The 25,955-nt window shown below is 47.5% G+C and overlaps 1 protein-coding gene and 1 pseudogene across 2 annotated transcripts in view; both read right to left on the bottom strand.

The window, feature by feature from the left end:
- LOC140206471 (U1 spliceosomal RNA) overlaps positions 1–137 on the bottom strand; it is a 154-nt pseudogene extending 17 nt beyond the window's left edge.
- ddah1 (dimethylarginine dimethylaminohydrolase 1) overlaps positions 1–25,955 on the bottom strand; it is a 154,166-nt gene that overhangs the window by 46,758 nt on the left and 81,453 nt on the right. The gene's annotated exons all lie outside the window — the stretch shown is intronic.

The raw sequence follows: 25,955 nt of genomic DNA, 5'->3' as shown, positions 1-25,955 counted from the left end.
TCCCCACTACCACAAATTCTGCAGTTGAGTATCCCGCATTTGGGGACATCACAGGCGTCAGCACACCTGAAGTGCAATGGCCTCGTCCTGGGAGAACCGCCTTAATGATCATGGTCTCTCCCCTGCCAGGTAAGTATTCAATGTTCCTTTTTAGAAATTTATTCAGAGATACAGCACAGCAGCAGGCCCTCATGTGACTAATTAACCAACTACCCATACGTCTTTGGAATGTGGGATGAAACCGAAGGAAACCCACATGGTGACTGGAATAATGTAAAAACCCCTTACAGTGAGTGGCAGGAATTGAACCCGGGTCTCTGGCATTGCAATCGTGTTAAGCTAACCGCTGCACGAGGTAATCTCATTCATAAGTTTCAATAAGATCCCCCCTCATTCTTCTAAACTCCTGCAATAACAGGTCCAGAGACATCACACACCTCCAATTTCCGAACTTGTTCCCCATTTTGACACCCATGCTCCCCCACTGATTCCCCTAATCTACTACTGTTCCCACTAGATCTTTATCCCAAACTGCTTCAACGTGCTTTAGTCTTGGAGCATCAGCTGAGGTGCCAATGAGCCGATTATTTAAAGTTGAATGTACCTATATACAATGAGACGAAACACCATTCCTCCGAAGCACAGTGCAACACACAGAACACAGGCCAAAGTATCTCCATAAACAAGTTTGTAAAATATACTTCAAAAATGTATGTGAAGCGTGGAGCAGAGGTAAACAGTAAACAGCTCACTGTCCTAGTGACGAGACCTCGGTGGTGGAAGGGTATTCATTGGTCTCATAGTCCCAGTCACACAGTCCGAGTCCTGATGCTCCTGCACCTCCTTCCCAATGGTAGTGGGTCAAAGCTGAGACAAAAACAAAAGCTTTTTCTCAGAAATAAAATGACTAAAAGTCATCCTGAGGTTGCAAATTATTCCCAGCTTTTATGCTGAGTTGGAACAACTCCATGTAGAGGCATTTCATGAACTTGCTCTTGTAAAGTCGTCCAGAAACATCCTCATAACAGGAATAGAAGTTGGCGTAGCTTCTCTTGCCTGTTTCATCAATCACCAGGACCACCCCGCATTCATTCACATCATCTATCATCTCTCTTTCAATCACGAAGACCACCCCGCATTCATTCACATCATCTATCATCTCTCTTTCAAACATGAGGACCACCCCGCATTCATTCACATCATCTATCATCTCTCTTTCAATCACCAGGATCACCCCGCATTCATTCACATCATCTCTCTTTCTGATGAGTTAGTGGCCAAACAAGCCCGTGGGAACGGGCACAATTCAGTTTCAGATTCACAGTATTTGTCCCACCTACGTACAGTGAAAAGTGTCGTTTGCGTTAACAACCATCACAACCTCGGTATGTGCTGGGAACAGCCTGCAAATGTCAACATACATTCTGGCCCCAACACAGCCTACCCACAATGCTCGGCAGAGCGACACAGAACAAAATGAACAACAGCCGTTGCTCCCACCCACCCACACGGACAGTCCTCCAATTCCAAAGTACAAAGGTCAAAGTAAATTTATTATCAAAGTACATATATGTTGCCTTATACAACCTGAGATTCATTGCCTTGCAGGCATTCACAGTAAATACAAAGAAATACGATAGAATCAATGACAAACCCACCCTAGATCGGGGTGGCCAACATTTACATTCCATATGCCAATTTTTTCATGCACGAGTTCAGATGTGATTTTTTCACGTATGAGTTCTATATTAACATATTTTTACAAGAATTGAACGGGGGTGCAAGGGTTGTATGGCGCATCTGAACTCGTGCGTGAAAAAATTGACGCATGGAATGTAAAAGATTGGCCACCCTTGGTCTAGATGGACAAGCAACCAATGTGCAAAGGGCAACAAATTGCAAACACATAAATAAGTAAATAAGCAAGCAATAAATATTGAGAACAGGAGATGAAGAGTCCTTGAACGTGAGTCCATAGGGTGTGGGAACAGTTCAGTGTTGGGCTGAGCGAAGTTATCCCCTCTGGTTCAGGAGCCTGATGGTTGAGGGGTAATGACTGTTCCTGAATCTGGTGGTGTGAGTCCTGAGGCTCCTGTACCTCCTCCCTGATGGCAGCAGCGAGAAAACAGCATGGCCTGGAGGGTGGGGGTCGACTTTACCAGTAATAGACTGGGCCATATCCACTACTTTTTGTAGACTTTTATGCTCATAGCAATGGTGTTTGCATCCAGTCAGTATATCAGGACAGACCCCCAGCCTCCAGGCTTCAGCTAATGGGTTTCAACTTCTGGATTACAGCTCAAGCTTTGGGCTTTGATCTTTGATCTTCAGTATCAACACCTGGATGAGCCAATGGGGGGACCTGGAAATCCAGATTTGCCAATTGGAGTTCCGGCCTTCATGCCTCACATGGCCACCCAATCCCAGGACACACTGCCCTATGACTGTCTGATGTCCACAGGTGTCTGAAGACCCGTCCTGGACCCAACATATCGATGCAGTTTCAGGGAAGGCACAGCAGCGGCTACATTTCATTTGGAGTTTGAGGAGATTTGGTTTGTCACCAAAGACTCTTGCAAATTTCTATAGATGTACAATGGAGAGCATTTTAACTGGCTGCATCACTGTCTGGCATGGAGGGGCTGCTGCACAGGACTGGAAAAAGCTACAGAAAGTTGTAAACTCAGTCAGCTCCATCATGGGCACTGGCCTCCCCAGCAGTGAGGGCACCTTCAAAACACTATGCCTCAAAAAGTTGGCATCCATCATTAAGGACCCACATCACCCAGGACATGCCCTCTTCTCACTGCTACCATCAAGGAGGAGGTACAGAAGCCTGAAGACGTGCACTCAACATTTTGGGAACAGCTGCTTCCCATCGCTATCACTGCTGCCGCAAAGCAGCTAATTTCACGACATACTGTATGCCAGTGATAGTAAACCTGAATCTGATGTCCTTCGACACCAATCCACATCACTGGCCTTCGAGCGAGAAGTGGAGGCTTCAAGTCTGAATGCCCTTCCTACCCTGGTCTTCGAACACAAACTCCCGATCCACCTCACTTGCCCTTGAGCACAGAACAGACCTCTAACTCCCCCACATCCCTGTCCCTAAACCCTAATCTGACCTCTAACTCCCCACATCCCTGTCCATAAACACTAATCTGAATTCTAACTCTCCACATCCCCGTCCCAAATCACTAAACTTACCTCTAACTCTCCACATCCCCATCCCAAATCACTAATCTGACCTCTAACTCCCCACATCCCTGTCCCTAAACCCTAATCTGACCTCTAACTCCCCCCATATCCCTGTCCATAAACACTAATCTGACTGCTAACTCCTCCACATCCCTGTCTATAAACCCTAATCTGACCTCTAATTCCTCCACATCCCTGTCTCTAAACCCAAATCTAATCTCTAATTCCCCCCACATCCCTGTCCCTAAACCCTAATCTGACTTCTAACTCCCCCCATATCCCTGTCCATAAACACTAATCTGACTGCTAACTCCTCCACATCCCTGTCCCTAAACCCTAATCTGACCTCTAACTCCCCCCATATCCCTGTCCATAAACCCTAATCTGACCTCTAACTCCCCACATCTCTGTCCCTAAACCGTAATCTGACCTCAGACTCCCCATATCCCTGTCCATAAACCCTAATCTGACCTCTAATTCCTCCACATCTCTGTCCCTAAACCCCAACCTGACTTTTAACCCTACTCTCTATCCCCATCTGAGCTTAAAAAAAACAACTAAATTTGAGCAACATTCTGTGATTTCAACCCACAGACTAAATGTTATTTCCTTCTGGCTGTTCCCAGAGCAAGAACAACAGTCCAGAGACTCAGTTCAAGGAGATTTGAGATTGAAAGTTATGTAAATAAATCTAACAGGAAGCTGAAGGCTAACCCAAGCAGCATAAAGTTCAAACACAGTTCAGACAATTTCTGGAGGTTGGATGCCCAATGTCTGCAAGTTTGAGAGCGTGTGGCCAAGGACTGGAGGCCCAGAGGCGGGGTTGAAGACCTGTATATGTGTGTGAGGACTGGGAGGGAGGGAAAGGGGCTTGTTTTGATCTCAGTGAAACCAGGTTGGGGCCTACCTGCCATCAGGGATGTATATACAGAAAGGTGCTGGAAAAGGGCCAGTAGCATCATGAAGGATCCCACCCACCCTGCTCATGGAGTGTTTGTCCCACTCCCATCAGGGAGGAGGCTACGTAGTATCCACACCAGGACCACCAGACTCAAACAGGTACTTTCCCCAAGCAGTAAGGCTGATCAACACCTCCACCCACTTAACCCACCCCTCCACACCCCCAACCACCACTACTTTATCATTTCCTGTCAGACACCTTATGTACAGACATTCCTGTGCCAGTCAATGTATACAAGCTATCTTATGTATTTATATTTAATGTGTTTTAATTTTTATTGTGTTCTTTATCTTATTATATTTTTTGTGCTGTATCAGATCCAGAGTAACAATTATTTCATTCTCCTTTACATTTGTGTACTGGAAATGACATTAAACAATCGTGAACCTTGAACCCTGTTTTGTGTTTGTTGTTTGTGTTGTTCTACTGGTAGGCTATGTTGGTGCTGGAATGTGTGGTGACACTGCAGGCTGCCCCCACCACATCCTTGGGTGTGCTGGCTGTTAACACAAATGACACATTTCACTGCGCGTTTCGATGATAAATAAAGCTGAGTCTTAGTCTCAAATGCATTCAAATGGGAAAAAGTGTAATACGACGTTCACCAACACTGGGCATTATATGAGCATGTCCCACCCCACCGTCGGCAGTACCTACAGGACACACCGCTTCAGGGAGGAAACATCCATCGAAGATCCCCACGATTCAGGCCATTCCATCGTCTCGCAGCTCCCATCCGGCAGGAGGTACAGAAAATCGCACATGGAGTGGCACACCACCAGGTTCAGAAAAAGCTATTTCCCATCAACCATTCACTTCCTGAACCAACTGGCAAAACCCTGATCACCACAGTTTGGCAACAGAGAGAGATTGTGGGCAACAGTGGGCAGATGCATGGCAGATGCAGTTTAATGTGAGTGGGCAGATGCATGGCAGATGCAGTTTAATGTGAGTGGGCAGATGCAGGGCAGATGCAGTTTAATGTGGATAAATGTCAGGTTATCCACTTTGGTTATAAGAACAGGAAGGCAGATTCAAGTTAGGAAAAGGGGAAGCACAATGAGATCTAGGTGTTCTTGTACATCAGTCACTGAAAGCAAGCATGCAAGTACAGCAGGCAGTGAAGAAAGCTAATGGCATGTTGGCCTTCATAACAAGAGGAATTGAGTATAAGAGCAAAGAGGTCCTTCTGCAGCTGTACAGGGCCCTGGTGAGACCACACCTGGAGTATTGTGTACAGTTTTGGTCTCCAAATTTGAGGAAGGACATTCTTGCTTTTGAGGGAGTGCAGCGTAGGTTCACAAGGTTAATTCCCGGGATGGTGGGACTGTCATATGTCGAAAGATTGGAGCGACTGGGCTTGTATACTCTGGAATTTAGAAGGCTGAGAGGGGATCTTATTGAAACATATAAGATTATTAAGGGATTGGACATGCTGGAGGCAGGAAGCATGTTCCCGCTGATGGGTGAGTCCAGAACCAGAGGCCACAGTTTAAGAATAAGGGGTAGGCCATTTAGAACGGAGTTGAGGAAAAACTTTTTCACCCAGAGAGTGGTGGATATATGGAATGCTCTGCCCCAGAAGGCTGTGGAGTCCAAGTCTCTGGATGCTTTCAAGAAAGAGATGGATAGAGCTCGTAAAGATAGCGGAATCAAAGGTTATTGGGATAAGGCAGGAACTGGATACTGATTGTGGATGATCAGCCATGATCACAGTGAATGGCGGTGCTGGCTCGAAGCGCCGAATGGTCTACTCCTGCACCTATTGACCACGTTGCACTAAAATGAACCCTGGTTTTTTTTTGTTCTAATTGTTGTTTTCTTGTAAAAATTGTGTATAATTTATGTATAATTGATGTTTTCCTTGTGAATGCTGCTTGTTTGATACTCTGCCTGTGAGACAGCTGTGAGTTTCTCATTACACCTGTGCACATGCGCACATTTAAAGATTTGATAAAGATCAGCTTTATTTGTTACATATACATTGAAGCATTCAGTCTCCTGCCTGTCAGTAGAAAGTCAAAGAGGATGCTGGATGGATGGGCGGGATCATTAATACTACTAAGGGCTCTGTGTTCGCAGCGCTCCTGATAAATGTCCCCGATGGATGGTAGGGAGACCCCTGTGATCCTCTCAGCTGTTCTCACAGTCCTCCGTAGGGACTTCCGGTCCGATGGCCGACTGCTCCCAGACCAGTTGGAGATGTAACTTGTCAGGGTGCTCTCAGTGGTGCTCCTGTAAAACTCAGTTAAGATGGGTGGGTAGGGGCAGGGTGGTGAGCCTTTTTTGCCTCAATCTCCTTTGGAAGAGGAGGCGTTGCTGGGCCTTCTCGCTCAGGGGCATGATAGTCAGGGACCTGGTGATGTCATCTGTGATGTGAACTCCCGAGAACTTGGTACACTTAACTCTCTCTACAGAGGAGCCATCTGCACCTTCCTGAGGTCCACAATGATATCCTTGCCAATTTACCAAAATGTACCCAGATCCTGTCAAAGCCTCAACATAAACCTCTATATCAGGTTTTAGATCTCTGATGCGGGAAAACGTTTCTCTCCACCTATCTTATCTATGTCCCCATTCCCTCCCGTCAACTTCCAAGGTTTTTGAAAAAGAATTCAGTTTGACACCTGCAGTTTCAACGCTTGGACACAAGGTGACACTAGGCACAACTATTGGATCGGAATCTATTCCGAGCATAGAAAACATTAAATAAATTTCAATGGGGCAGTGGAACAAGTTGTCAATTTGCGAGTGGTTTAAAGCCATAGACCATAAGACAATAAGACATAGGACAGAATTAGGCCATTCAGCCCATCGTCTTCTCCGCCATTCCATCACAGCTGATTTATCATCCCACCCAACCCCATTTTCCCCATAACCTCCGATGTCCTGACAAATCAGGAACCTATTTTAAATAGGTTTTAAACTGTTTTAAATATACCCAATGACTTGGCTGCCAGAGTTGTCTGTGACAATGAATTCCACAGATTCTCCACCCTCTGGCTAAAGAAATTCCTCCTCTCTGTTCTAAATGGATGTCTCTCTATTCTGAGGCTGTGCCATCTGGCCCTAGACACCCCCACCACAGAAAACATTCTCTCCACATCCACTCTATCCAGACCTTTCAACATTCGATAGGTTTCATAAGAACCCTCCTCATTCTTCTAAACACCAGTGAGGCCAGACCCAGAGCTGTCAAATACTTCTCATTCACTGACTCTTTCATTCCTAGGATCATCCTCGTGAACCTCCTCTGGACCCTACCCAAGGCCAACACATCCTTTCCGAGATAAGCAGCCCAGTGCTGCTCACCATACTCCAAGTGTGGTCTGACCAATGCCTTATAAAACTCAGTTCAATAAAGTGCATTGGACCAGGGAGCTGTGTGTAACTTCTAGAGATCTGCATCATGAGAGTAACCCAGCAAGAAATGTACTTCTTGTGACTGTTAGTAAAACTCCACCTTCCCCAGAACATACTGGTGCAATTCCACACTGCCGTCACGGACAGCATCCTCACATCAGCCATTGCTGACTGGTCACACAATATACAACCCTGCCAACATGACAGTTTTGCTGTAAAGGTCACTGTCTGCAGTCTACCACCACTGCAGGACTTGTATGTGTCCTGGACAAAGAAGTGAGCAGAAAAAAATCATTGCAGACACTACCCACCACGCAAACTGCCTTTCCCAAAAGCTCCCTTCTAGAACGCACTATAGGTTTACTAAAACAAAAACTTCATGCCACTGATGCCCAAGCTAAACCCACAGCTACCTGGACTATAACTCATCCCAAGCAACACACATCAAAGTTGCTGGTGAATGCAGCAGGCCAGGCAGCATCTCTAGGAAGAGGTACAGTCGATGTTTCAGGCCGAGACCCTTCGTCAGGACTAACTGAAGGAAGGGCCGAAGAAATTACAGATGGGGAGCAGTGAGAGATGGTTTCACTGAACTCCCGTCGAAGAGAGGATCTAAACTTCTTCGGTGTAGGCATCATCGGAAGAGGCTTCGCAGTAGTGAATTTAAAAACGCAAACAACAGGAATTCTGCATTCCAGCATCTGCAGAATTCCTGTTGTTTGCGTCTATAACTCATCCCACCCTGTTACCTGTTAAAAAAAAACACCAACCCCTTCTCTCAGTTCCTCCGTCTCTGCCACATCTGCTCTCAGGATGAGGCTTTTTATTCCAGAACAAAGGAGATGTCCTCTTTTTTCAAAGAAATGGACTTCCCTTTCTCCACCATCAATGCTGCCCTCAAATGCATCTCTTCCATTTCATACGCGTCTGCCCTCACCCCATCTTCACACCACCCCAACAGAAACAAGGCTTCTCTTGTCCTCGCCTACCAACCCACCAGCCTCCACATCCTGCACATAATTCTCCAGAACTTCTGCCACCTCCAACGGGATCCCACCACCAAGCACATCTCACCACCCGCCCCCCCCCCCAAATTTCTTCCCCCGAGCCATTAGACTGCTCAATTCCCAGAGTCCAGTCTGACACCAACCTACACACACACACACACACACTCAACTGAGCACCACTCCACTCCCCTTGCAATTTTTGCTCATTTCTTTCTCAATTCCTGCTAAAACATTGTTTACATTTACATCACTTATTATTATATTGTAATTTGTTCTTTACTGTGCCTATTGTCTTGTTTATTAATTATTGTACTGTCTTGCACTGTCTTGTGCACTTTATGTAGTCCCGTGTAGGCCTGAAGTCTAATGTAGTTTTGTGTTGTTTCAGGTAGTCTAGTGTAGTTTTATGTTGTTTCATGTAACACCATGGTCCTGGAAGATCGCTGTTTCATTTTTACTGTGTACTGTACCAGCAGTAGTGGTTGAAATGACAATAAAAGCGATTTGACTTTGACTTTATGCAGGAATCACTCCCTGATGACTCCAGTCCTGATGAAGGGTCTCAGCTGGAAACGTTGACTGTTTACTCTTGTCCATAGATGCTACCTGGCCTGCTGAGTTCCTCCAGCAGTTTGTGTGTGTTTCCAACATCTACACATTTTCACTTGTTTGCTTGCCATCTTAAAGGCAGTTAATCTGATCAGCCGTTCTAGTCAGCCCCTTCCCCACCCCCTCTATTGCCCCGTCACTGCACTGTAAACACTTTAAACCAGTTGTAAATACATGCTGGATGTGTTTATACACACCATTCTATAACCGTATTTTAACGGCATCTTGCAGTGACGGGAAATATTGATGGAAGAAAAAGCCACACATGACATTCACGAAGGGATGAACAAGCAAAAGTTTTGAAGAGCTTATTAGAACTTCTCAGATTAAAGACAGGTGGAAGACCATGATCGCCCACATCACTTTGACAGATTAGAACGATGACGACGATGTACTTTAACATCTAATTTTATATTTTATACAATTCTTTATAATAGTTGAATGTTGTTTTTTGTTGCATGTTGTGTCCTGACCAACACACCAGAGCAAATTCCGAATCCAGGTAAATGTGTATGCTGAACGAAGTCGATCCGCAATGACAGATCGGAGATTTCCATCGGTTCTGTTTGGACACCACCCTCTGAGCATTCTCAGCTCAGCAATATCTCCGTTTTAATGCCCTCACCTTTATCCCTCCACTTCTGAAAACACACCCGGCATGAAACCTCAGTGTGGCTCGCGATGCTACGAAGGCTTGGGAGCACAGAACACCCAGCTCAAGGACGGCTTCTACCCCACTGTGATAAGACCATTGAACAGACCTCTTGAACAATTAAGATGGACCCTTGATCTCGCAATCTACCTCATTATGGCTTTCTGTCTGCACTGCACCTTTTCTGTAACTATAACACTTTATTCTGCATTCTGTTTTTGTTTTACCTTGTAAAAATAAAGTGGGCACATGGCCAAGTGGTTAAGGCATTGGACTAGTGACCTGAAGGTCGTGAGTTCGAACCCCAGCCGAGGCAACGTGTTGTGTCATTGAGCAAGGCACTTAATCACACATTGCTCTGTGACGACACCGGTGCCAAGCTGTATGGGTCCTAATGCCCTTCCCTTGGACAACATTGGTGTAATGGAGAAGGGAGACTTGCAGCATGGGCAACTGCCAGTCCTCCATACAACCTTGCCCAGGCCTGCGCCCTGGACAGTGAAGACTTTCCAGGCACAGATCCATGGTCTCGCAAGACTAACAGATGCCTTTTATTTGTAAAGATAAAGATTAGTTCTATTTGTCACTTGTACGTTGAAACAGTGAAATGTGTCATTTGCATCAACAACCAACACAGTCTGAGGATGTGCTGGGGACAGCCCACAAGCGCTGTCATAGCAAGCCCACAACTCACTAACTCTAACGCGTTCAGTTTTCGACTGTGGGAGGAAACCAGAGCACCTGGAGGAAACCCACATGGTCCCGGGGAGAACATACAAACTCCTTGCAGACTGTGGCGGGAATCAAATTCCAACCATTGATCGTGGTGCTGTGAAGTGTTGTGATAACCATGACACAACTGGACCACCCCTTTGTACCATGTTAGCACACCGTGCAATGAACTGATCCGTATGAATAACACCAACAAAAGCTGTTGAGTCTATCTTTGTCTGTGTGACAATAATAAACACATTTCCAATCACTTCTCACCAGTTTGAAAACACTCCCTCACCAGATGGCTATCTTTTCAGCCACCTGGCCTCTGAGCTCCGGAATTCTATCCCTGGGCCTCACAGCGTCTTCACACTTTTCTTTATTAAGAAACACAAGAGATTCTGCAGATGCTGAAATTCTTGAGCAACACACACAAAATGCTGGAGGAACTCAGCAGGTCAGGCAGCATCTCCGGAGAGGAAAAAATAGACAACGTTTCGGATCCTGATGAAGGGTCTCGGCCAGAAGTGTCGACTGTTAATTTCTTTCTGTAGGTGCTACCTGACTTGCTGAGATTCTCCAGCGTTCGTGTTGTTCTATGTTCTATATACTGTTCCCTCTAAGCTATGTGGCTACACAGCTACACAGTAACTGAAATGCCCCCATGCACATACCCTTTGTTACCACACAGCTGGAATATTCTTTCAGGTAATGTTAATATAATTTTGAAATCTATGTCAATACAATTGTGAAATACCATGTAATTAGTTGTGTTAATGTATATATTTCATAATTTTTCTAAATACTAAATGTACTAAATGTTTATTTTGAAACATTTTAGAGCTTCAGTGTATTTACATTGTCAGTGTTTCAAGTTACAGTTTGTTACAATAAACACAGAATGGAAGTCAGTTGCTCATTGTTAATAAACTGTTGGTCCACTGAATGCTGACACAGTCTACAAAACAAAAAACACTTAAAAGTACCACACAATTTTCAGGCCTTGTAAAAATTTTCTGCTCAGAACAATGGTTGGCCCTCGCAGTTTAACAAAAATGAGAGGGAGCGTTGGTTACTTCTGTAGGAGGCCGGCTGTTATGCCTTCTTCTATTTTCTGCTTTGAGGCTTCCGAAACACAATTGGTTTGTTATTGTCACATGTAGCGAGATGCTGTGGAAAACTTGTCCACAGTGACTGGGTGAGAGGGGAGAAATTCACTTAGAGATAAGTGTGGATCAGAACCAGGCCACCTAGCAACCCTCTGATTAACCCTGGCTTAATCACGGGACAATTTTCAATGACCAGTTAACCTACTAACCAGCATGGCTTTGGACAGAGAGGAAACCGGAGTAAACCCACACACTCACAGGGAGAACGTATAGATTCCTTAGAGATGGCACCGGAATCGAACTCAGAACTCCAAAAGAAACGCGCTAACCACTTCGCTACCGTGACGCCCATATAAAAGGAACCAGAGAGGGTGGTCTGTATATGGAACGAGCTGCCAGAGGAACTGGTTGAGACAGGAACATTAACAACATTTAAAAGGCAGTTAGACAGATTCAGGGTTAGGAAAGGTTCAAATGAATATGTGCCAAATGCGGGCAAGTTTTTAGGTGGCACAGCACTGTAGTGGTTAGCATAATGCTATTACAGTCCCACTGCTGTCTGAAAGGAGTTAGAATTCACCCCGTGACTGGGACTCGGTGTGTTTCCTCCAGGTGTTCGGGTTTCCTCCCACATTCCAAAGATGTATGATTAGGGCTACACACATCAAAGTTGCTGGTGAACGCAGCAGGCCAGGCAGCATCTCTAGGAAGAGGTACAGTGGACATTTTGGGCCGAGACCCTTCGTCAGGACTAACTGAAGGAAGAGTTAGTCAGAGATTTGAAAGTGGGAGGGGGAGGGGGAGATCCAAAATGATAGGAGAAGACAGGAGGGGAGGGATGGAGCCAAGAGCTGGACAGGTGATTGGCAAAAGGGATAGGAGGCCCAGGGAAAAGGAAAAGGGGGAGGGGGGAAAAACCCAGAGGATGGGCAAGGGGTATAGTCAGAGGGACAGAGGGAGAAAAAGGAGAGAGAGAGAAAGAATGTGTATATAAATAAATAACGGATGAGGTACGAGGGGGAGGTGGGGCATTAGCGGAAGTTAGAGAAGTCAATGTTCATGCCATCAGGTTGGAAGCTACCCAGACGGAATCTAAGGTGTTGTTTGGACCTCCTGTCCCATGATCCTCTCATATCTCTTTTGCCAATCACCTGTCCAGCTCTTGGTTCCATCCCTCCCCCTCCTGTCTTCTCCTATCATTTTGGATCTCCTCCTCCTCCCCCTCCCACTTTCAAATCTCTTACTAGCTCTTCCTTCAGTTAGTCCTGACGAAGGGACTCGGCCCAAACGTCGACTGCACCTCTTCCTACAGATGCTGCCTGGCCTGCTGCGTTCACCAGCAACTTTCATGTGTGTTGCTTGAATTTCCAGCATCTGCAGAATTCCTGTTGTTTACGATTAGGGCTGGTGAGTTGTGGCTGTGCTATGTTGGTGCCAAAAGCAGGGCGACACTGATGGGCTACCCCCCAGGCGCATCCTCGGACTATGACACAAATGATGCATTTCACTATGTTTTGATGTTTCGACGTGCACGGGACAAGTAAAGATAATCTTCTAATCCTTCTATCCGAGTCTGCAGCTGACACTTGCCTAGCCTCTTGCTCCTGGCCTGAAGCTTTGCGGCAGCTGCATGTTCCTGGAATTTGGCCCAGTGACCTTGCACGTTTCTATTAATCTCCCTTCTATTTCTGTAACTTTACTGGACTCCCTCCAAGGGGAAAGGTGAAGGCTGTAAAACTGACGGCAGCCACTAGGGGGAGCTTGTGGCCAATAACAGCCTTCCCTGCATCAGCCAGAGCTTCCCAACTTCAGCACCCCTGGGTGCTGCCATCACAGATAGTGAAGCATTGTGCTGGTCAGCGTGGGATCAAGAGCCAGAGGTCAGAGGGAAGAGAGAATACAGGAGGGGGAAGGAGAGGGGTGAGGGGCAGAAGGGGAGGGAGGGAAAAGCAGTGAGAGAGGGGAAGAGGGACAAAAGAGGGAGAGACAGCAAGTGATGGAGTTATAGAACACTACTGCACAGAAGCAGGCACTTTGGCCCATCTAGTCTAGGCAGACAGACAATGAGGTGCAAGATCATAACAAGGTATCTGCAAGGTAAACAGTCCAACTAATCATACTAAGGAGCTGTTCAAGAGTCTTTTACAGCAGAATAGAGGGTTTCCTTGAGCCTGGTGGTATGTGTTTTCAGGTTTTTGTATCTCCTGCCTGATGTGGGTGTGGGGAGGGGGGGTTAGAAGAGAGAATGTCCGGGGTGGGTGCAGTTTTGATTATGCTGGCTGCTTTACTGAGGCAGTGAGAAGTGTAGACAGAGTCTGTGGAGGGGAGGCCGGTTTCCGTGATGTGCTGAGCTCTGTCCACAACCCTCTGCGGTTTCTCGCGGTCACGGCAGAGCAGTTGCCGTCCCAAGCCGTGATGCATCAAGACAGCTGCGGAGGCCAAATCCTTGGGTATATTTAAAGAGGTGATTGATGGCTCATTGGTTAGTAAAGTGTGTCAGAGGTTTCAAAGCTATATTTAATGTCAGAGAAATGTAAACAATATACATTCTGAAATACTTTTTCTTTGCAAGCATCCCCGGAAACAATGGGGTGCCCCAAAGTATGAATGACAGTTAAATGCTAGAACCCAAAGCCCCCCCAGCACTCCCCTCACACATTAACAGCAGAAAAGCAACAACCCCCTCCCCCACCAGCAAAAGAGCATCTGCGCCCTCCACCGAGCACTCAAGTGTGCAGCAAAGCATCAATAAAGACACAGACTTGCAGTACCCCAAAGATTACTCATTCACCCCAGTATTCAACATACCACAGGCTCTCTCTCCCCCAATAAAGGAAAAAAAGATGTCTCCGTTTCACAGTGAGAGTGGAGACATAAACAACTCGCTGATTTACAATGTTAAAAGTCCGTTGTGTCGCCTTTTCTGAGCTCTGTGCCCAAAGAGTTGGGCACATAGCCGGAGATCTTCCATTTCCCACGGTTACAAGGAGAAGGCATGAGAGTGGGGTTGATTAAATGACAGAGTGGACTTGATGGGCCAAATGGCCTATCTCTATACCAATGTCTTACGGTTGGATGATAGAATGCTTTCTCTGATGGATTGAAGGTGCTTAATAAAAACAAGGTTTCACAGAATCTTTCCGAGCAAAAATCACATTAGGGAGACAGACGAACTGTTCCAGGACAACCTGAGGGGAAAGAACGAGAAAGTGCGGTGGCAGCCCGCAAGTGTCATCGTGCTTTTGGGGGCAACATAACCTGCCCGCAACTGACTAATCCTAACCCCTCAGTACATGTCAAAAGGATAAACCAACGATCCAAATTTAAAACACAAACAAAGTCATAGAACACTACAGCACAGAAACTGGCCTTCAGCCCATCTAGTCTGTGCCAAACCATTGGGCTGCCCAGTTCCATTGACGTGCACCCAGACCAGAGCCCTCCATAGCCCTCCCATCCATGTACCTATCCAAACTTCTCTTAAATGTTGAAATGGAACCTACATCCAACACTTACACTAGCAGTTTGTTCCACACTCTCACTACCCTCTAAGTGAAGAAGTTTCCCCTCAGGTTGCCCTTAAACAGCTCATCTTTCTGCCATATGTGGTGATTTTTGTCCAGAAAATTCTGTGAATATCTCATCTTTAAATATACCTTCGACAATAAACTCTCGCAAACTATTACGCCTTGTGAGAGAACATCTGTTGGTTACTTTTTCTCAGAAATGGCGGATACGGCCCCATCCATCACAGGAACAAAGTCTTTGAACAAGGTTGAAAGGGTACTAGAAAATTTACAAGCACGTTGTTGGGTGTGGAGGTCATGAGTTACAAGAAAGACTGAATAGGTTAGGACTGTATACTTTAGAATGTGGAAGATTGAGAGGAGATTTGATAGAGGTATACAGAATTATGAGAAGTATACATAGGGTAAATGCAAACAGACTTTCTCCACTGTGGTTGGGTGGGACTACAACCAGCGGTCATAGGTTAAGGGTGAAAGGTGAAGTGTTTAAGGGGAACACGATGGGAAACTTCTTCACTCAGTTCAAAGTTAGCACTGCACTAGGTAATCTCTCTGCACATTGGAGGATATAACAATTTCCCAGGAAAATTTCCACCAAAGAGCCTTATAAAGATTTTAAGGATCATCTGGAAGGGCAGACAGACTAACTGGAAGAGGCCACATGAACAGCATCTCCACCTTGATAAAGAACACCAACTCCACTGGATAGATTATATCATAGAAACATAGAAAACCTACAGCACAATACAGGCCCTTCGGCCCACAAGTTGAGCCGAACATGTCCCTACCTTAGAAATTACTCGGGTTACCCATAGCCCTCTATTTTCATCTGGATGCCTAACTCACATCTCCCCAGATAGATTCTTTACTCCCAGTTGAAGGGAGGTCAGCGAGCCCCTGGTGGACAAAGGAAACACTTCAACGATAAGATCAAAATCAGCTTGAAGAAATTCAACATGACATCTAAAAACTGGGATGACATGGCACTCATGAGATACACCTGGAGAAACCTGTTCAAGAGGGAGCTGCACTACATGAGACCAACTTCCAGTATGCCGCAGAGAACAAGTTGCAGCTGCGAAAGGAGAGGCCGAACAACCAAAAGACCCAACCACTAATCACAACCACCACTTACTCCAAACACTGCACCAGAAAATGTAGATTCTAGATCGGCCTCTGCAGTCACCTGAGGACCCACCAACAGACAACCCACTAGGATAACTCCTACGCAATTCAAGTGACCGCACTACTGTAGAGGCAGATCCAGGATCCATAGACACCCTGGGACCCACCAACAGACAACTCCTACTCAATTCAAGTGATCACACTCCTGCTGCAGCAGGTAGGAGAGTGCTCTGATTTACTTTAATCCCTGTAAAACAGTGCCAAGATTTCTTGCTTGTGAGGAGGACAGGAGGCTGTCTGAGAAAGTGCCGGAAGAGGTGTCAGGAGCTGTGCCAGAGTTGCAGATTGGCGTCCAAGGAGTAACGTAATGCCACAATAATGTTCAGAGGATATGAGGCGCCTGGCTCAAGGATTTAAGCTGCATTTACAGCTTGAGTACAGCCCTGCCAAAGGGCTTTAACAGTGCTAAAACACCCTCTCTACTCCAACTTGCACAATGAGTGGGGTAGGCAGAAAAATACTTATTTACATGATAAATCTGTTGGAATTCTTTGAAGAAATAACAAGTACTTTAGACAAAGGAGAATTGGTGAATGTTGCATACTTGGATTTTCAGAAGGCCTTTGACAAGGTGCCACACATGAGGTTGCTTAACAAGCTACGAGCCCATGATACTACAGGGAAGATTCTAGCATGGATAAAGCAGTGGCTGATTGGCAGAAAGCAAAGAGTGGGAATAAAGGGAGGCCCTTTTTGGTTGGCTGCCAGTGACTATCGGTGTTCCACAAGGGTCTGTGTTGGGACCGATTCTTTTTGCGTTATATGTCAATGATTTGGAAGATGGAATTGATGCCTTTGTGGCCAAGTTTGCAGAAGATACAAAGATAGATGGAGGGGCAGATAGTTTTGAGGAAGGAGAGAGGCTACAGAAGGACTTAAATTAGAAGAATGGGCAAAGAAATAGCGAATGGAATACAGTGTCGGGAAGTGTATAGTCGTGCACTTTGGTAGAAGAAATAAAAGAGTTGACTATTTTCTAACTAGAGAGAAAAATTTTAAATCAGTGGTATAAAGGGACTTCCGAGTCCTGGTGCAGGGTTCCCTAAAGGTTAATTTGCAGGTTGAGTCGGTGGTGAGTAAGGCAAATACAATGTTGGCATTCATTTTGACAGCACTAGAATATAAAAGTAAGGATGTAAGGTTGAGGTTTTAAGGCACTGGTGAGACTTCACTTGGAGTATTGAGAGCAGTTTTGGGCCCCTTATCTAAGAAAGGATGTGCTGAAACTGGAGAGGGTTCAAAGGAGGTTCACAAAAATGATTCCAGGATTGAAAGGCTTGTCACGCGAAGAGAATTTGATGGCTCTGGGCCTGTATTCACTGGAATTCAGAAGAATGAGGGGTGATATAACTGAAACCTATCGAGTGTTGAAATGGCTTGATAGAGTAGCTTTGGAGAGGATGGTGGGAATGTCTGGCCTTAGACAGTCTCAGTATAGAGGGATGTCCTTTTAGAACGGAGATGAGGAGGAATCTCTTTAGCCAGAGAATGGTGAATCTGTGGAATACGTTGCCACAGCTGTGAAGGCCAAGTCACTGGGTATATTTAAGGCAGAGATTGAGGGATTCTTGATTGGTCAGGCCATGAGGGGATACGTAGAGAAGGCAGGTGATTGGGGTTGTGAGGGAAATGGATGAGCCATGATGAAATGGCAGAGCAGACTTGATGGGCCAAATGGCCTAATTCTGCTCCTATATCTTATGGTCTAAATCATTCACTATTTTTCTGTTCCTACTTTCATTGTTAATGTGTTACCTCGTGTTCTGATACATTCCTTAAGTCCAACATTCCTAGCTTTGAGGACACCTCCAAAAGGCGATGCCTCAAAAAGGCAGCTGCCAGCACTAGAGGCCCCATCACCAAGGACATACCTTCTTCCCATGGCTTCCAGAAGGGAGGTGGAACAGGAGCCTGAAGACACTCACTCAGCATTTTACAAGTAACTGCTTCCCACCACCACCAAATTATGAGAGGTATAGACAGGGTTAATACAAGCCGGCCTTTTCCTTTGAGGTTGGTTGGGAGTACAACCAGAAGTCACGGGTGAAGGGTGAAAGGTGATATGTTTAAGGGGATCGTGAGGGGAAACCTCTTCACTCGGAGGCTGGTGTGAGTGTGGAACGAGCCACCAGTGGAAGCAGTGGATGCAGGGCCAATTTCAACATTTAAGAGAAGTTTGGATGGTACATGGACGGGAGAGGTATGGAGGGCTCTGGCATGGGGGCAGGTCGATGGGAGCTGCCGGTTTAAATGGTTTGCATCAGACTAGATGGACCAAATGGCCTGTTGTATGCTGAAATGGCCCCTATGACTATTTCTGAATGGACAATGAACCCATAAACACATCATCACTTTTTTTCCTCTTTTTGTTCTACTTCTTGAATTTTTTAATATACATTTCTTATTATAATTTAGAGATTTTTATTATGTATTGCAATGTAGTGCTGCCGCAAAACAACAAATTTCACGACATATGCCAGTGATTTTAAACCTGATTCTGATTCTGACTGCTGTCACTCGAGGTCCCCTGGGGTGGTACGTCGCTACAAAAATCGAGGGGCTTCCCCACCCAACCCGGCCCTTCCCTCTCCAGTAGAGGAAGGAGCTTACACAGCGGTCCCCCCACACCGCGTCCTCACGCCGTCTGCACTCAGCACATACTCCTGAAGCCAGGAATGTGTCAGGCTAGCAGCGTTTCCAGGAATTCCAGAACCTATTTGGTCCGATGTGGGTAGAAGACAAGTAACTGCTGGACTTCTGGAACCTGTCAGTGCCGTCTGGACTGTGTTGGTTATTGATGGACTAACACAGGCCAGGACACTTGTAGCTCCAGAGACTGGGGTTAGAGGACTGCCTGTGTAAGTATGTGGGTGCCTGGCTGGGAGGCCGGAATGGGGCTGTTTTGCTGTTGTTGTTGTTTTGTTGTTCTGCAAGCATGACGACACGCTCTGATGGTGCCAGAATGAAGTTCAAGTTCATTGTCATCTGACTGGACACCTATACAACCAAACCAGACAACATTCCTTTCGACCACAACACGAACCCCACACAGTACAGAAAACAAAATACTACACGATAAGTTAATAAAATATTATTCAAAATATATGTAGTAAAGAGCAGCACAGGTAAACAGGAACCAATACATTAAGCAACACACATTAAAGTTGCTGGTGAACGCAGCAGGCCAGGCAGCATCTCTAGGAAGAGGTGCAGTCGACGTTTCAGGCCGAGACCCTTCGTCAGGACTAACTGAAGGAAGAGTGAGTAAGGGATTTGAAAGTTGAAGGGGGAGGAGGAGATCCAAAATGATAGGAGAAGACAGGAGGGGGAGGGATGGAGCCAAGAGCTGGACAGGTGATTGGCAAAAGGGGATACGAGAGGATCATGGGACAGGAGGTCCGGGAAGAAAGACAAGGGGGGGGGACCCAGAGGATGGGCAAGGGGTATATTCAGAGGGACAGAGGGAGAAAAAGGAGAGTGAGAGAAAGAATGTGTACATAAAAATAAGTAACAGATGCGGTACGAGGTGGAGGTGGGGCCTTAGCGGAAGTTAGAGAAGTCGATGTTCATGCCATCAGGCTGGAGGCTACCCAGACGGAATATAAGGTGTTGTTCCTCCAACCTGAGTGTGGCTTCATCTTTACAGTAGAGGAGGCCGTGGATAGACATGTCAGAATGGGAATGGGATGTGGAATTAAAATGTGTGGCCACTGGGAGATCCTGCTTTCTCTGGCGGACAGAGCGTAGGTGTTCAGCAAAGCGGTCTCCCAGTCTGCGTCGGGTCTCGCCAATATATAAAAGGCCACATCGGGAGCACCGGACGCAGTATATCACCCCAGCCGACTCACAGGTGAAGTGTCGCCTCACCTGGAAGGACTGTTTGGGGCCCTGAATGGTGGTGAGGGAGGAAGTGTAAGGGCATGTGTAGCACTTGTTCCACCTTCCTTTAATCACCTTGTCGCCCTCAATGTTAACAAATCCCCATCTTGATCAGTGACTGTCTTCGGAAACTCTCTTGGGAAGAGAGTTCTAATGACTTTAATGTGGGTAAGACAATTACAAAAGGACTCACAGTTGAAGGATCGTTGTGGTTAACGTCAGCAGTAACATCAGCAGCTATAAAAACTTTACCATCCCCTCCGACCTTCAACTGTCGGAGGCAGAACGCTCTGTTCTCAGTAAGGGCCTCACCTTTGTCCCCCTTCGCCCACACCTCAGCGAGTTCCGTGTTCGCCACGATGCGGAACTTTTCTTCCGCCATCTCCGTCTCCGTCTCCGAGCCTACTTCTTCGGCAAGGGCTCTTCCACCCCCACCGATGACCCCTTCTCCCGTCTTCAACCCTCCTCTTCTTCATGGACACCCCGCTCTGGTCTTCTGCCTGCTCTGGATCTCTTTATCGCTAATTGCCGACGGGACATCAACCGTCTCGACTTCACCGCACCTTGTCCCCATTCCAACCTCACTCCTTCGGAACGTTCTGCTCTCCACTCCCTCCGCACTAATCCTAACCTTATTATTAAACCCGCCGATAAGGGGGGTGCTGTTGTAGTCTGGCGTACTGACCTCTACCTTGCCGAGGCACAGCGACAACTCGCGGATACCTCCTCTTATTTACCCCTCGATCGTGATCCCACTAAGGAGCACCAGGCCATTGTCTCCCACACCATCACCGACTTTATCCGCTCAGGGGATCTCCCATCCACTGCTACCAACCTTATAGTTCCCACACCCCGTACTTCCCGTTTCTACCTCCTACCCAAGATCCACAAACCTGCCTGTCCTGGCCGACCTATTGTCTCAGCTTGCTCCTGCCCCACCGAACTCATTTCTGCATACCTCGACACTGTTTTATCACCCCTTGTTCAATCCCTTCCGACCTATGTTCGTGACACTTCTCACGCTCTTAAACTTTTCGATGATTTTAAGTTCCCTGGCCCTCACCGCTTTATTTTCACCATGGATGTCCAGTCCTTATATACTTCCATCCCCCATCAGGAAGGTCTCAAAGCTCTACGCTTCTTTTTGGATTCCAGACCTAATCAGTTCCCCTCTACCACCACTCTGCTCCGTCTAGCGGAATTAGTCCTTACTCTTAATAATTTCTCCTTCGGCTCCTCCCACTTCCTCCAAACTAAAGGTGTAGCTATGGGCACCCGTATGGGTCCTAGCTATGCCTGCCTTTTTGTTGGCTTTGTGGAACAATCTATGTTCCGTGCCTATTCTGGTATCTGTCCCCCACTTTTCCTTCGCTACATCGACGACTGCATTGGCGCTGCTTCCTGCACGCATGCAGAACTCGTTGACTTTATTAACTTTGCCTCCAACTTTCACCCTGCTCTCAAGTTTACCTGGTCCATTTCCGACACCTCCCTCCCCTTTCTAGATCTTTCTGTCTCTGTCTCTGGAGACAGCTTATCCACTGATGTCTACTATGAGCCTACTGACTCTCACAGCTATCTGGACTATTCCTCTTCTCATCCTGTCTCTTGCAAAAACGCCATCCCCTTCTCGCAATTCCTTCATCTCCGCCGCACCTGCTCTCAGGATGAGGCTTTTCATTCTAGGACGAGGGAGATGTCTTCCTTTTTTAAAGAAAGGGGCTTCCCTTCCTCCACTATCAACTCTGCTCTTAAACGCATCTCCCCCATTTCACGTACATCTGCTCTCACTCCATCCTCCCGCCACCCCACTAGGAATAGGGTTCCCCTGGTCCTCACCTACCACCCCAACAGCCTCCGGGTCCAACATATTATTCTCCGTAACTTCCGCCACCTCCAACGGGATCCCACTACTAAGCACATCTTTCCCTCCCTCCCCCTCTGCATTCTGCAGGGATCGCTCCCTACACAACTCCCTTGTCCATTCATCCCCCCCCCCATCCCTCCCCACTGATCTCCCTCCTGGCACTTATCCGTGTAAGCAGAACAAGTGCTACACATGCCCTTACACTTCCTCCCTTACCACCATTCAGGGCCCCAAACAGTCCTTCCAGGTGAGGCAACACTTCACCTGTGAGTCGACTGGGGTGATATACTGCGTCCGGTGCTCCCGATGTGGCCTTTTATATATTGGCGAGACCCGACGCAGACTGGGAGACCGCTTTGCCGAACACCTACGCTCTGTCCGCCAGAGAAAGCAGGATCTCCCAGTGGCCACACATTTTAATTCCACATCCCATTCCCATTCTGACATGTCTATCCACGGCCTCCTCTACTATAAAGATGAAGCCACACTCAGGTTGGAGGAACAACACCTTATATTCCGTCTGGGTAGCCTCCAACCTGATGGCATGAACATCGACTTCTCTAACTTCCGCTAGGCCCCACCTCCCCCTCGTACCCCATCTGTTACTTATTTTTATGCACAAATTCTTTCTCTCACTCTCCTTTTTCTCCCTCTGTCCCTCTGAATATACCTCTTGCCCATCCTTTGGGTCCCCCCCCCTTGTCTTTCTTCCCGGACCTCCTGTCCCATGATTCTCTCGTATCCCTTTTTGCCAATCACCTGTCCAGCTCTTGGCTCCATCCCTCCCCCTCCTGTCTTCTCCTATCATTTTGGATCTCCCCCTCCCCCTCCCACTTTCAAATCCCTTACTAGCTCTTCCTTCAGTTAGTCCTGACGAAGGGTCTCGGCCTGAAACATCGACTGTACCTCTTCCTAGAGATGCTGCCTGGCCTGCTGCGTTCACCAGCAACTTTTATGTGTGTTGCTTGAATTTCCAGCATCTGCAGAATTCCTGTTGTTTACGAATACATTAAACTGTGTAAAATGTGTGGTGATATGTGCAGGCTACCCCCAGCACATCGACAGGTTGTGTTGCTTGTTAATGTGAACAGCATTTTTCACTGTATGTTTCGATATACCTGAACCAGATTCTGACCTGGCTCCACCCCGAGCTCCAGAGCTGGTAAACGGGTTAATTATCCTCACTATACTGAGGTACACTGTACCATCATATAAACTGTCAGAATGATCAACATCTCCAGCCCTAAGGACCACTACATCCACACTGACACACTCCTCTCCACAGTCCCTCCTCACCCCCTTCATCCCCCCATTCACTGTCACTCCACACCTCATACCCACACTGACACACTCCTCTCCACAGTCCCTCCTCACCCCCTTCATCCCCCCATTCACTGTCACTCCACACCTCATACCCACACTGACAGACTCCTCTCCACAGTCCCTCCTCACCCCCTTCATCCCCCATTCACTGTCACTCCACACCTCATACCCACACTGACACACTCCTCTCCACAGTCCCTCCTCACCCCCTTCATCCCCCCATTCACTGTCACTCCACACCTCATACCCACACTGACACACTCCTCTCCACAGTCCCTCATCACCCCCTTCATCCCCCATTCACTGTCATTGTACACTGACACTCCACACCTCATACCCACACTGACACACTCCTCTCCACAGTCCCTCACCATCCCCTTCATCCCCATTCACTGTCACTTCACACTAACACTCCACACCTCATACCTACACTGACACACTCCTCTCCACAGTCCCTCACCACCCCCTCCATCCCCCCATTCACTGTCACTTCACACTGACACTCCACACCACATACCCACACTGACACACTCCTCTCCACAGTCCCTCACCACCCACTTCATCCCCCCATTCACTGTCACTTCACACTGACACTCCACATCTCATACCCACACTGACACACTCCTCTCCACAGTCCCTCATCACCCCCTTCATCCCCCATTCACTGTCACTTTACACTGACACTCCACACCTCATACCCACACCGACACACTCCTCTCCACAGTCCCTCACCATCCCCTTCAGCCCCCATTCACTGTCACTGTACACTGACACTCCACACCTCATACCTACACTGACACACTCCTCTCCACAGCCCCTCACCACCCCCTTCATCCCCCCATTCACTGTCACTTCACACTGACACTCCACACCACATACCCACACTGACACACTCCTCTCCACAGTCCCTCACCACCCCCTTCATCCCCCCATTCACTGTCACTTCACACTGACACTCCACACCACATACCCACACTGACACACTCCTCTCCACAGCCCCTCACCACCCCCTTCATCCCCCCCATACATTGTCACTTCACACTGACACTCCACACCTCATACCCACACTGACACACTCCTCTCCACAGTCCCTCCTCACCCCCTTCATCCCCCCATTCACTGTCACTTCACACTGACACTCCACACCTCATACCCACACTGACACACTCCTCTCCACAGTCCCTCATCACCCCCTTCATCCCCCCATTCACTGTCACTTCACACTGACACTCCACATCTCATACCCAAACTGACACACTCCTCTCCACAGTCCCTCATCACCCCCTTCATCCCCCCATTCACTGTCACTTTATAGTTACACTCCACACCTCATACCCACACTGACACACTCCTCTCCACAGTCCCTCACCATCCCCTTCAGCCCCCATTCACTGTCACTTTACACTGACACTCCACACCTCATACCCACACTGACACACTCCTCTCCACATTCCCTCATCATCCCCTTCAGCCCCCATTCACTGTCACTTTACACTGACACTCCACACCTCATACCCACACTGACACACTCCTCTCCACAGTCCCTCACCACCCCATCCCCCCATTCACTGTCACTGTACACTGACACTCCACACCTCATACCCACACTGACACACTCCTCTCCACAGTCCCTCATCACCCCCTTCATCCCCCCATTCACTGTCACTTTATAGTTACACTCCACACCTAATACCCACACTGACACACTCCTCTCCACAGTCCCTCATCACCCCCTTCATCCCCCCATTCACTGTCACTTTATAGTTACACTCCACACCTCATACCCACACTGACACACTCCTCTCCACAGTCCCTCATCACCCCCTTCATCCCCCCATTCACTGTCACTTTATAGTTACACTCCACACCTCATACCCACACTGACACACTCCTCTCCACAGTCCCTCATCACCCCCTTCATCCCCCCATTCACTGTCACTTCACACTGACACTCCACACCTCATACCCACACTGACACACTCTTCTCCACAGTCCCTCATCACCCCCTTCATCCCCCCATTCACTGTCACTTCACACTGACACTCCACACCTCATACCCACACTGACACACTCCTCTCCACAGTCCCTCATCACCCCCTTCATCCCCCCATTCACTGTCACTTCACACTGACACTCCACACCACATACCCACACTGACACACTCCTCTCCACAGTCCCTCATCACCCCCTTCATCCCCCCCATACATTGTCACTTCACACTGACACTCCACACCTCATACCCACACCGACACACTCCTCTCCACAGTCCCTCACCATCCCCTTCAGCCCCCATTCACTGTCACTTCACACTGGCACTCCACACCTCATACCCACACTGACACACTCCTCTCCACAGTCCCTCATCATCCCCTTCAGCCCCCATTCACTGTCACTTCACACTGACACTCCACACCTCATACCCACACTGACACACTCCTCTCCACAGTCCCTCACCATCCCCTTCAGCCCCCATTCACTGTCACTTCACACTGACACTCCACACCTCATACCCACACTGACACACTCCTCTCCACAGTCCCTCACCATCCCCTTCAGCC

The sequence above is a fragment of the Mobula birostris genome, chromosome 12, assembly GCF_030028105.1.
Source record: "Mobula birostris isolate sMobBir1 chromosome 12, sMobBir1.hap1, whole genome shotgun sequence".
NCBI classification, from domain to species: Eukaryota; Metazoa; Chordata; class Chondrichthyes; order Myliobatiformes; family Myliobatidae; genus Mobula; species Mobula birostris.
Note: the sequence above shows the minus strand (reverse complement) of the source record. Positions and strands in the feature narration are given on the sequence as shown.